Raw genomic sequence first — 13,699 nt, 5'->3', positions numbered from 1 at the left:
TTAGAGCTCAGAATGAACCATAACCCCAAGTCCTAAATTGGCTGTAACTCCCATGGCAACATCCAAGAACATTTATAAGGCTCCTTTCTGGGAAAATAACACAGACAAGCCATCAAAACCTTTCCTCATCCCCTTCTCATGTCCTCCCAGGGTTACAGACCCTGGAGAAGATGCGCGTGTGGCTGAGATCTGCTTTCCAGTAAGTTACAACTGGCAAAGTGTCCCAACTTTCCTTAGTTCTAATACAAGTACTTCATAGAATCACTACATTTCTGTGTTCCTTCCTCTTAACCAGAAATCAATTTCTTGCACCTAAAAAGCACTAAAGTGCCTAAATCACATTTTCAAGAGTCACGAGCATTTATGACCCAAATTTCATAGATTCTCCTCACAAATTGTTACCCTAACAATGTCCTTTTCTCCCAGCCAGACCAGTCTCTTATTTGCATTTTTCCTCCACTTCCCCCCTTTCTGGTTATCTTTTAACCAAAAATCATTGCCCAGTTCTTATTCTTGGTCATGTTTTAAGGATGAACATTTGCTGTGGGAGGAGGAACAGGAAACTTTCAGACCTCATCCTCATTTAGCTGGCCACTTCCCTGTCCCCTACTGACCCAAACCAGGGCTCTCCTGTCTTGCAGGAGCATCTGCCTGTTCCCACAACCATGGGGTCAAGTGCACTGCAAGCACTTGGGAAGCACAAATGCTTGGGAAATTAGGTGTATTTCTTCTGAACTTCATAGTATGAAAAAGAAAATGGGTTTCTGAGGGAAATTGCTCATGGAAATCTGTTGCTAGTTTTGCTTCAGAAAGAAATGATGAGTGATAACTTCAAAATGATACAAAAGAAGCTGCAGTGGAATTAATTTTTCAAAGGCCATTTTTAAGGGAATTTTGGAAAATATTTGCAAGAAAACACTCCACTGCAGAGATCTGGACATCTTATCTCACTTAATTCTACTGGTGAGCCTCCTCTTCCTGCTCAGTCCGTTTATTTCCACTGCTGCTTTTAAGGTAACCACTTCTGATGAGGATTTCATTCTAGAGTACAGATTGTCAAAGTGGAAAACTCACATTCCAAGTTTTCTTGTAAATATGTGTTTTAAACCTACTCATACAGCTGTGGGAAAGTTTTCCGATATCAAATATTAGCTAATGTTACAGAATTGGGCATTTACACAGGGAACATATGAAGAATGAGCAAAGTCAGAGAAGAGCAAACTGAAGGGGACTTTTTGAAAGCCAGAAACAACTGGAGTTAAGAACAAAACAGCAGAAAGATACTAGTGCAAGGAAAGAAGAAGATGATGTGCGAAAGGGGGACCTGGCGAACTACGGGGAGGGTAAAGTTAAAGAATGAGAGTGAATGGCATAGCGTAGACAGAAGCAAGGAAACAGAAAGTAAATCTGAATTTGTTTTCTGTAAAGCTGTTTTTGAATGTGGGCATGCTGCAGAAGACCATAAGAGAAGACAGTATGTCTGAGTGCTACCAGTAAAGTGATGGAGTCATAGACTGATGTTCTCCACCTTAGAGGCTGAGGCTCCAAAGCACTTTGAGACCTCATATGTCTCCTTAGATGGTGTTACCTGCTGTCATCAATGATCGTGGGGTTGCTGAGCTTCTGAACCAGCTGCTGGCAGCAGGGACTGCCATGTGTGGTACAGCACAATGTCTCGCAAGCCCTGAAAAACTGTGGAGGCCTTCCAGCTGCCCATGTGCATGAAGCATGCTCTTTCTCCAACACCGATCCCAAGGGAAACAGCCGAGAGAAGCTCCGGAAGGTCAAAATGCAATTAAAACCGATGAGATTTTGTGCTGCTTAATGGATGCAAACGAAAGAGGGTTTGCCTCTTGGGTCATGCTTGTCTCACCTGCACAGACCACACCAGACTCTTTCCTCAGTCTCCCTTCCCATTGCACCTCTTGTGGCCCTTCTCGTTCATAGCATCAGCCCCATTGATGTCCAGGTCCAGCAACTGGGGGGGCAATTAAGTAAATGTGTAAGTTTGGAGGGGAGGGGATTTACACCTCCTGTTGCCCTTGCAATGAATTACCAGGGCTGTTAATGGGCTGGTGCCCCAGTGCCTCGTAAATCGTGCGACTGAGCCTGAGCGGTGATGGGTGGCTTTGATCTGGACACGCTGCCCTGCCATGAACAGGAAAAGGAAGAGGTGATTTTTCATGGGTTACTACTCACTCCAGCCTCCAAGTTTTCCACTCTGCTGAAACTTTGACAGTGCCTAATAATCCATCAGCAAGACTTTCCTTGCTCTGCTTCCACTCCATTACCACCTTCATGGTCCCATTTAGCTTCTTTCACACGGACCCCGGAAAGGCTGACAGTCTCCCACCCTTCCAAAGGAGTTTGGAGGATGAGAGCAAGGGCTGGGGTCACTCCACACATTTCCTTTGAGAGGAGTCACAAAGTGGATGTGGAGGTGAAGGGAAGGAGCTAACTCACATCTACAGACCCAGGGGGCTTCCCATCTCCAGGAGCTCCACCATCTGCAGCCCTGGGTGGCCTGCATTGCCTGGAGAAATTCCTCCTCTCTTCTTGGGTTTTGCTATTTCAAGGATACCATTAGCTTCAATTAAAAGAAAAGGCCTGTCTGCCCTCCCACAAACTGCTTCATATTAGAATCTAGGTGGGAAACAACACAGGGGGAAAAAAAGCATTGCTAATTCCCTGAGTGATTGCAGATGTGTCTCTAGATCCACATGCCTAACAGGGAGCAGTAAGGTTCACACCTACTGAAGAAGCACCACCTGGGATGCCAAAGCAATTGGTGAAACTTTGAAGTGCTTCAGAGGAAAAGCAAATAAGAGGCTGAGCTGTAACCTGGTATGAGAGGGTTAGATGTCTTAGGGTTCATTTGAAATGCTCTAGACTATCTGCCATGCTGGCAGAACATGGGTTTTCTACAGGTCTCTTGTCACACCTTCCAGCTATGCTTGGTGTCTTGGATACTTCAGGGTGTCTCAAGTAGTGCAGTACATTTGGGTACTTGAGCAGTTTGTCATTGTGTTTTTTCACCAAGGGCTGCTACTTAGATTTATTCTTGACTGGTCCTTCTGTTATCTCCTATATATTAGACCAATACATTGCATGCGTTCAATTTCGTGTGTTCTGCCTTCTGAATGGAACCAAATGCTCAGAATGGCACTGTTTTCTTAGCCTAACGAATTCTTTGAGAGGGGTAAAAACCACCTCAGTAATAAATCCAGACTGTGAAGGCTTGATGTATCTGTTTTTCTGTTTGTCTCCACTGCTGCTACACAGAATTAGCCCTCACCTAATACAGAGTGCAGACTTGATACAACCTTGTTTAGCACAATTGGCTTGAATCCATTATATTGACAATATCAATTTGTGTAATTCCTGCATTAGGATTTTGTACTAAACTGTATTTGAAAGGAGCTGTTGACCTTGATTAGCTCTTTAATTGTGGTTAAAATCCAAAGTAATTCAGATACCAGCTTTGACTGTGGAAGGAAAGGGCTACGCCATGTGACAGTGCAGTCAATAACTGCCACGTTCTCCACGGACACAGTTCCCGTGTTTTATATGCTCTAGGTCTCACCACTGTCTCAGCGAATCCATTTGCCTTCACTTTGACCATACCCTTGGGGCTTCACCTTGCAGGGTGTATTGTACAAGCAAGCACTTGAGGTACAGTCTCCTGGACACGTTCCAGCTGAGTTATCTTCTGGTTCACACCACCTCTGCTTTTGCATACAGGTGGGATTTTCAGTTCAGTTTTCCATCCTATGCAGAGGTGTAATAGTGCTGGGTACTACCCAAGGGCTGCTCAGAAAGGGATAGGAAGGAGCCAGTTTACAAAGCTATGTTTCGCCTGCAAATGTTGCTTTACTCACTTTGTGGTCTCTTAGCAGCGAAAGAAAAGCAGAGTGTTATTAGAGCACATTAAGAAGCCCACATCTGCCTGTCAGTGCTCAGATAGCAGCAGGGTAACAGTGTTATGGACACTTCAGAGAAGGGATGAACAGGCTTGCTGGTGTTTCAGCAGGCACTATGCTCTTACCGAAACTGAACAGGAGCTGGATGCCCAGTTCTCCCAGATAGCTGCAGGAAAAGATCAGCTATGTGCCTTGAGGTCTGCACCGGGTGAAAAATGCCAGGCAGAAGGAAAGGCCATTTGCAGGACTCTCATGTGTTGAAAGGGAAAATGGATAGGATGAAGCCTGGAGGGGGAGAACCCTTTTAAGTCAATGAGGAATTCTGCCAGAAAGCAGCAGAAGGAGCAGTTCAGCAGGAATTACAGAGAGTTAAAAAAAAACCTGGCAAGAGATAGAGCCTGAAAGATGGAGCACTTCATTTTGGGCAAACTGAATGTTTCAATTAAAAATGACAGAACTGCGATCCTTTAAGAGCAGTCAGATTTTAATACATTTTTCATGAATGGAAGCAGCCCGTATCCTGAAGACCTGACAAACTCTGCTCTTTGCATAGCATGTGCTCTCCTGGATCTACGTCTTTCTGGCATCAGATGGGGTTGCCAGCCATGGATCAAAGAGAGAAAACACAAAAAGACCTGCCAGGCATCTTGTGCTACATATGTGTGCAGAATATAATGTGCAGAGAGGAGACGGATGCCTACTGCTACAGCAGGGAAGGAGAGAGCTCATGGGAAGGAAGAGTAAACCAACAGTGGAGAAGAGGACACAGAGATGAAAGAACAGGCTGTGGAGAAAACTAGTGTCAAGGAAAGGAGTTTGTGAAAGACAAGAGTAGAGCAGTGGAAGTGGAGACAGGGAGGGAGGGAGAGGAGGAGGGAGAAATGTACCCTCTGTGCCTGGGAAAAGACAATAAAAGCTGCGGACTCTTGTCACGCAGGACAAGCCCAGCACTATTTACTGTTTGCTCATTTAACCTGGTTAATTTTTAATAATGTTGAAATTTTCATTTTAATAATTTAGGTAAATTATTTATTAAACCACGGGATAAAGGAATCATAGCAATTATGAATTGACAGTGTTACCTGAGGCTCATGGAAAGGTAAGGGGTTTTGCAAAGTCCTTGTTATTGGATAAACATTAAATTAGTAACAACTTCACATCCAATTCAAATTACCTTCTTCCGAGTCTGATTGCTCTCTCTTGGTCTCTCCTGGGAAAGAGCACCGTGGGCAAAGAGCCATGGCTGTCCTCTGTGGGGCTGGGGATGTTTCCCCTAGATGTCCTTGAAGCAGGGACGAGGCAGTCTTTCCATAAGAGGGTGGCAACAAGGTGACATTCACTGCTCTGATCATGGAGAAAAACACAATGGGTTAATAGGAAAAGATGTCTGCATGTGTCTTGTGGCTATGGCTATCAGAGTGGTGGTGGCTTTTCTGGTACAAAAAAGGTCAACAGAAAGGTGCTGGTGTCTCCTACCTATTGCATGACTCCTTGTTATATTTTGGAGATGCAGACTTCCAAACCAGCTCACTGACCAGAGGAATCAACTGTCTGATGCCAGCTGCCTTATTGAAGGCTCCTGAGGAAATACAGACCCAGTCCTGGAAGATCCCAAGTTTGTTCTGGCGATGTTTGTGTAGAAATGTAATCTGCCACTCGAGGAAAGCAACCTCTGAAAACTGTCTACAGAGACACACAGATCCACACTTGAAGTGATTGTATAGGGACTGCAAAATAAAGCCCTAGGTATCTGAAAGGGTGAAACGAGTGAACTTTAAAAACACCAAGGGAATGTAGCACCCAGATACTCTCTGCAAGCACGAGAATTTTGCTTTAAAGTAGAAATCTAAATGGAGGATGGTAAGAGGTAGGAAAGAGGAGAATAAGGATAGGGTCTGGAACCTGGCGGCCTCGATCAGCAGAGTACTGCAGCCTTTGCCCAACTTTCAGCATCAGCGTAGGCAGAATTCAAACCAGCCACCCAGAATTCAATAGCAATCCCAGGTTTTAAGTATTGCAATGAATCAGAGCCAAGTTTGCATTTTCATATTTTGTAATGTTTAATTTTCAAGCATTTTGTTTTAATTACCAGTTTCCAATCATTTTTATGTTAGCTCTGAGTGCCTTTCCTACATTTTCTTCTCAATAATTAAAACTTTTTAATAACATTACTTTCAATCAAAGGATTTCAATTTATCTTCTAACTTAGTTCTATCCTAATAAGTTTTTTTTCCCTGGGAATTTCCTAACATTCAGTAAAAGAAATAAGCATTTCTAACGTGTAATTTTTTTCCTCTCTAATATATTGAGAGCTCGGTTTTCTTGAAGAAGTTCTTTGGAAAAACATGAAGACACATTCAGGGTCCTAAATATTTGTGCACAACATGATGTCCCAGATACAAATCTGTCCTTTCTTTTTGGTTTAAATAGCAGTAGCCACCAACTAACATGTGAAAGACGTTGAGAAACAAATATGTCCCATAGACTAAAGGAAATGCCCTCTTAGTTTTGAAATCTGCTCAATCACGGTTTTGTATCATGCCTAGCAGGTAGGAAAATACAACCTATTAACTGAGAAGATAATGTTGAACAAAATATGCAGTAGTGAACAAATCCTTAATCCAACCGTAAGGCCTGCCTGCTTTATAATGAAATAAACCAGCCTCATTACACAAACTGAAAACAACTGAAAAAACAATTCTTCCAAGTCTCTAAGCCCCACATGAATCTAAACTTGCCCATCTCCAGGGTTTATAAATTGCCAGAGTTTCTAAACTCCAGAGAGCTTAGCAAAGTCCCTCTAAAGGATGTGTATACAAAGGAAGTCACAGGGAAACCATAGAAACTCATAGGTAGAGAAGAAATAGGAAATAAATATGAATCACTGAGATCTCACTAATATGCTAAGGCACTAGTCAGCATTGTGGACAGTCCCCTACACCCGGATCAGCATATTCCTGAGAATATCATATTAACTGAAAACAAGCAAAATCACCAAAGCACATCCCGTGGGCATCTCAGCTCTCCTTCCTTTGCCCTCGATCTTCTCTTGGATTCTTCCGTCAGGAGATCAAGTGATAAATTTCAAGTGTGAAAACATTTTGTTACTGTGAGTCAATGACAAAGATAAGATACCAGAGCTGAGTAGGTTTTTGCAAGGAAATGCTAATTCCACAAAGACATGGAGTTTGCTAGGAATCTGTGCTGAACATTTCAACGAAAACCGATCAGAATCCTTCATTCTGGTAAGGTCTAAATGTATGTTTCAAATTAAGCAATTGGTTTGCATTTTTTAGTGCACAAGAACACTAACACCCAAGCTATTTTAAACCTCTTTCAAGATCACGATATTACAGGATACGTTAAGTTTGTTGCTTTCATAGCAATTTTTAAATTTTGGCTTTTCATTCAGATATTGAAACTTCCCATAGAAAGTCTGAGCTTCTACTTCAAAAGCCAAGCTCACAACGGGAATGGCATTACAAACTGCCATGGAGCTCCAGCCTCTGGAAGTAACTCATGATCCAGGCAGCATCCAACAACCGACCCTCTGAAACCACAACTGATTCCATGTAGGTTATTTACTTCTTCAATTTCTTTTCCTCAAAACTACAATCTAAATTAAGACAATTTGGCACCTTCAGGTGCTCCCCGGTGTCTGAGCAGCTAATGAATCAGGGTGGAACAAGGTGCCCTTTGGGTGGAGGCACCCATTAGTTCCCTGAGGATGGAGGAGCTCATCTTTCCCCCAAAACACTGCTGTCTCACATGCTTTTTTTGTTCACAGGGAGCGTTTTCCTTGCAAGGTGACTGTAGCCAGAAGAAGATCATGCAGGCTCGCAGCTCTGACTGAGTACATTATATTATCTGACATCTTTTCTGCTGCTGAGCAGAGACTATCAGCTGTTCAGTGGAGCCCACACTAGGATGAACACGCCAGGGCAGGAAGCAATTAATAAAACATCTGATTACTTAGAGCAGCTCTTCCCAAACTCCTCCTTGGCTTGCAATAACAAAGGCCTCTGCCTGCGCTCTTCCATCTCCTGTCACTGCTGCCATCGCTCTCGTATCCCAAAGTTAACAGTGATTGTTTTTCAGGGATGGGGTCCAGTCCAAAGCCTAATTGAAGACAAGAGGAAGCCTTCAATGGACACTGCTTAGCTTTGGATCAGTCCCGTGGGCAGGAGCGAGGACACACAGAGAAATTCAGATGCACGGAGCCCATGTTCAGGAGCAACACACCCACGGGCTGTGCCTTTGCTGCAAGGGCAGCCATGGAACTGCCAAAAACCTCGGTGTGGCCAGTGGCCATTTCCCCCAGTGCAAGGGGCTCTGCTGTCTCCCACCCCACGTGCTGTACTGCAGCCCCATCTCCCACCACCCCTTGCTCAGGCAGACCGGCAGGGCCAGGCAGCGACACTGTGCCCATTTGTCTTTATTTTAAGTTATGAACCATTCCCCCCCCCCTTTGTTTTGGTTGTTGTTATTATTAAAATTTCCCAAAAAGGAATAAAAATAATCCCTCCCCCTTCCTTGTCCCTCCCCGCCATGTTCCCAAGGTGCCAACTAATCTCCGATGCCCAGCTTGTACACAGCCACCTCTAATTGCTCCTGCATTTTCATCTGGTGTAAGTTCAGCCATCGCTACAGCTGCCCCTCCTCCCCCCGGGAATTCACACCTTCATTATCACTCTTTACTGCAGAGCCGTCCGCAGGCTCCCGGCTCCGATAAAAAATAGAGCAGCTTTTCAGTGGTTTCAATTTTAATTACCAGCATCAAGGCAGCTCGCATTCTCACCAGGCTGTTTCGCACTAATTAAAGTGAGGAGGAGTTTATGGAAGGGACACCAACTCCACTTCACTCCCTCATCTATTATTTACAGACAGTAATACAAATAATTTCCAATTTAAACAGCCTGAGCTGGCCAGCAAAGAGGAGGGAGAGGTGGGGAGAACACTAAGCAAGGAGAAACTCGAATAAAGAGCAGAAACTAAGAGGAGGGAATGGAAAATCGACTCCCAGTGCCCTCTAGTGGGAGGATTTCCTGAGGGGTCACAAGGTTGGAGGTGTGAACGTGGCCAGGAGGGCCAGTGAGGTGGCAGGCACTGGCTTCTCCTTGCCTGGCCTCACCTGTGACCTTCAAGATCATAGAATAGTTAGGGTTGGAATGGACCTTAAGATCACCCAGTTCCAACCCCCCTGCCATGGGCAGGGACACCTCACACTAAACCATCTCACCCAAGGCTTCGTCCAACCTGGCCTTGAACACTGCCAAGATGTGACCAAGCAGCAGCAGTTTTGGATAAGGGTCCAATTAGCTCCCACTCTGCATTGGTGCATCGGGGTTGGTCCCATGCTGCTCATCACTGGTGGTGCTTCATCTTTCCCATGGGCACGGCAAGGTGCTGGTGGAAATGGGCTCTGAAAACCCTGGGTGGGCTCTGAGCTGACAGCAACTCAGTGTTGGGTGCCCAATCCAACATGAAGGTACCAGTCCTGGTGGGATGTGAACCTGGGGTAGCACTGAGCTGCTGTTCATGAACAGGGTTTTCTGGGTGTCACGGGAAAATCCCCCCATCTAGAAGATGGGCTGTCCACACAGATGACCTGCTCCATCTGTCAGCAGATACGGTTTCCCAAGGCTCGGATTGTTTTCCTGACCAGTCACTCTCTCCTTGGATGTGAAATGTTCTCCATCCCTCAGGCTGGTTCCAATCAATCTCTCCCAGCGCAGCACATGCCAAGCCTGCATGTTTTATGGATTTGGAGGAGAAACCCTGAGGATGGGCCAGCAGAGGTAAGTGGTTCCCACCCCCATGGAAACAATGCCTATAAACAGAGACTGTTGAAGACCCCACTGCACAACAGATTTTATCATGTCGAGGAATTAAAACGCAATAGTGTCTCAGCCCCGCTGCTTTGTTTGTTCTTGTCGGCATGGATGAGGTGATCAATACCAGTGAACTTGTGTTATAGCTCTGATCTTTACAGGGCCTGAAATGATGTCATCTGTGGGTCACATTCGGATTTCATTTAAACCCGTGCTGATCAGGAATAGCTCCAATAAGAACAGGGTTACCCTGGATTTACACCAGGCTAAGGCAGATAAGCCTGAAGATCAGTGACTGAAGGAGAAGAAGTTTCAGCATAAATGTTATTACTACAGAAAAGTAGCTTGATTGAAGCAGAGATGTTGAATGTTAATCGCTGTAGGCTTGATCCAGCATCTCTGTAAGTCAAAAGCAATATCCCATTTACTGCAGCATCTCAGGATTAGATCAATGGCAGGTAAATATTCAGAGACTAAATCATCTTACTCTTGTACCACCTCTAGAGTGTGTGAAGCGCCTGGAACTTCAGTGAAGGCATTCCTGATTTACGCCAGAGTGCGAAAGAGAATCAGGCCCTACCTTCTGCTTTTTGAGTGCTTCCAGGGGCTAATGATGATATTTGGAGCAATTTTACCTTGAGATCGTTGATTCAGACCCAGGCCAGGCTGGCTGCCAGCAAAAGTCATTACCAAGGGACAGCCTATGAAATGAGTGGAGGTCTCAGGTACGACAAAGATTTCCACTGTTTAGCACAGCACATCTGTCACACGTCCTTTTAACAGCAACAAGTTACAGGTTCCAGGTCAGGGTACACTGCTCTCTTCCCTCTGGTAAAGACAAGACTTGGGACTGATAGTTGACTTTTGTTAGAAAAACGTGAGCTCAGCCCTGGTGAAGTCTTCTCTTCTAGGGTTGGTACTGTGGGGTCCATAGCTGCAGTCACACACAGGGACTTTGGGCAGGATGAACATGGAAACAATTTTTCCCCACCTTCACAATTCCTTTGCGTCACTGACTTAAGTATCTTTGCTCTTGGCCTCAATCGACAGTCTCACTTGATCCTTGAGGGAGAAGCTGAGGTGTGTGCCAACACAGAAGCTAAACCTCTTCTACCCCCAGGGAGTGGTTTCCAGGTCCTGGGATGTGTAGATGGAGAGGAGCCAGAGCCTGTGCTGAACCCAAGCTCAGACCTTCATCTTTCAGAACCGTCACCCTCCTCAGTGCTATCCATTAAAGATTTGGGATATTCTATACGACTTTTCATCATGAGCATAGTGTGAGCACACTGATAACTTTGTCTTGGACACTGACTCCAGCCGTCACAACTTCTTTGCAATTACTGCCCCATCCATGCTCCTGCACTAGCACAGGAGCCCACGGTATGGACCAGAACTGGACTTTAGCACCTGCCTCCCATGATGTGCTGCATCCCGGTCCCTTGAGCACCTCAGAGTATCTTAGACCAGGTAACATGTATGGCAAAAAGAAGCAGACAAGAAGCTTAGCCCTTGTTCATGTGCGTAGCTCATTAATGGAACAGCCACAGGACTGAGACCCCATTGCAATTTCCCTGCAAGGCTGAGCAGCTTTTGTGTTAGCAGGGGCTCCGATGGCCGGGTCTGTGGGTGTCCCTGGGGCCACAGGGTCAGTCTCCATCTATCTTTTGCTCCACGTCTGGCTGTGTCTGTCTAAGGAGAGGGGAATGGGCTTGCTCACATGCTGTAACTGGGTCAGACCCTAAGCGATGCTCGCTCCACACACACTGGCAGAGCCCAGCTCAGCTCCAGCACCTGCCAAATGCAGCTGGAAGCACAAATCACTTCATAACTGCTGGTGTTTGTATGGCTGCGCCTGGGTACTCCTGTGGCCAGGCCTGAACATCTTTGTTACGGGTAACTATTTACACGAAAAAAAAAAATATACAATGTCATATTTGCTCTCATCTGGATTCATGAGATGGATTTTGTTACGTTCTCTGTGGTGAAAACCAGTCATTCGTGTCTGCAAATAAACACTGTCGTTTTGGCCTCAACCAGCTCATCTCCAGCAGCATTAGTTAATTGTACTTTCAAATCCCTTTTTCTGTCCTAAAATGCACTTTCTGATCATCCTCTCAGTGCAAATATGGTAAATAACCAACCAATACGAACAGCCACAAAGCCATAAATGTTTTACGGCTGTTAAGCCAACATCCATGAATGCAGGCAAAAATTCCTCCTCCGTTCCCAAACTCCAGTGAGCCTGGCTTGGCTCAGAGGGGAGCATGCAGCTGAGTAGTGGGGTGCACCACAGATGTGCCTACTTAGTAGGAAAGGGCTGTTCACCACAGATCACAGGGAGCCCCTTCGTGGAGCTGAAATGCCTTTGCACCAGGTCTCTCACTCCCAGCCAGAAAGTATCTCTCTCTCTGATGAGAAAAGGGGGTTTTTCTAATTTATTGCTTTTATGGGATTGTTCCTCCACAGAGGCACAAATAGCAGCATATCAATAAAGGCAGTCGTTTGAAGTTGGATATTTCCACCTCTGTCACAGCAAAATAATTAAAAAAGGATTCACAAGATCATAAATTGCATGTCACCAAGGACACAGCCTCCTTAACCCTTCAAAAGCCAGGCTGTGCCCATCCAGGGCCCATGTTACTCAAGGCATGAAGAGACACTTGTTATCCTTAGCATCTCAACCACAAGGGTTTTCTTGTCTGGAAAGAGAGACACTAAGGACCTGTCTATACAGGGAATGAACTAGCTGGCTGGCAGGGTTGTAGCCCAGCTCCAGTATGCAAATGCACATATAGATTTGATTTTCGGCCAGGCAAATGAGAAGCTGGGCTGCAGACCTGCAAGAGCTGAGCATTTAGTCACATTGAAGTTAAAACATGCTACAAGCACATCAGGCATTGGGGAAAACACTTTCAAACGTATTTGAAAAGTGGCAGCATGGAGAGGGCCTAAAAACATTTGTTCTCAGTTAAAAGCTCCTCTGGCTCCAGCTAGATAACAGAAAAGGAGGGAGCCCATCTGGGTCAAAAACTGCTGCTATCCTCCTGGTCCCTCCCTAGCACACACACAGCCAGAATGCATCCCAACCCATCGGAAAAAACCCACATTAATGCAAGGGAAGGCAACGTACATTATTTTCTAGGCAGGTTGCAACTTAGCTCCCGATACAACAGCCAGGTTGTGCTCCAGCCTAATTTGATCACAGGCAAGGTTAACAACCGTTGTTAAACTCTGCAGGTCAAATCCTGCCCTCTTATAAATCCAGGACAACTCTGTGGGAAGGGCTGGGGGTGTAAATCTCCAGGTCCAAGTCCTGATGGCACATGGGAGGTGCAGCACTCCTCAGTAGAGAGGCAGGAGAGTGAATGGGGTGTGTGTGGGGCAGCAAATGCCTATTTCTGGGGTGGAACCCAATCCCCAGACAGGCAGCAAGTTGCTGGTTTGATTTTGCTTTCAAAAAGACCACTTACCAAAGCATGTGGGGTTCTGTGGCATTAGAGGTCCCACTGGAGGTGGATTAGTGGGAAGAACAGAGCTAAGTGTGGTTTATCACAGGGTGATGTATTATATTACACATATCCCATGGCTACATCCACTAGAACCAGCATGTAAGGGAGGCACATGTGTTTGCCTCCTTATGTCCTCCTGACCCAATACAAACCCTCTGGAGAAGTGTGTTTCCCTTTTTTTCACCTCAGCAAGATGATGGTGGATAGAGTAAGGGATGTATTTTGCCCAGCCTGGAATTTCTTGTTTAAGCTCCTCAGTGAAGGAAGTAAAGGAAATAGCCATTTTGGTATCCCCTTCTGACAGCACAACCCAAGAGCTTACTTGGGAAAGATACTTGCTGAGAAGTGAGATTTGGTGCATGTTACTCCCGTATTGGAAGCTCAGGCAGAAGGGACACCCAGCATCCAAGTGGCAACAGCAGCACTCCTCAACACAGAG

The sequence above is a fragment of the Pezoporus wallicus genome, unplaced genomic scaffold (genome assembly GCF_028554395.1).
Source record: "Pezoporus wallicus isolate ANWC-B61680 ecotype Strahan unplaced genomic scaffold, APGP_CSIRO_Pwel_v1 scaffold_7392, whole genome shotgun sequence".
Taxonomy (NCBI): Eukaryota; Metazoa; Chordata; class Aves; order Psittaciformes; family Psittacidae; genus Pezoporus; species Pezoporus wallicus.
This window is presented reverse-complemented; position numbering follows the sequence as displayed.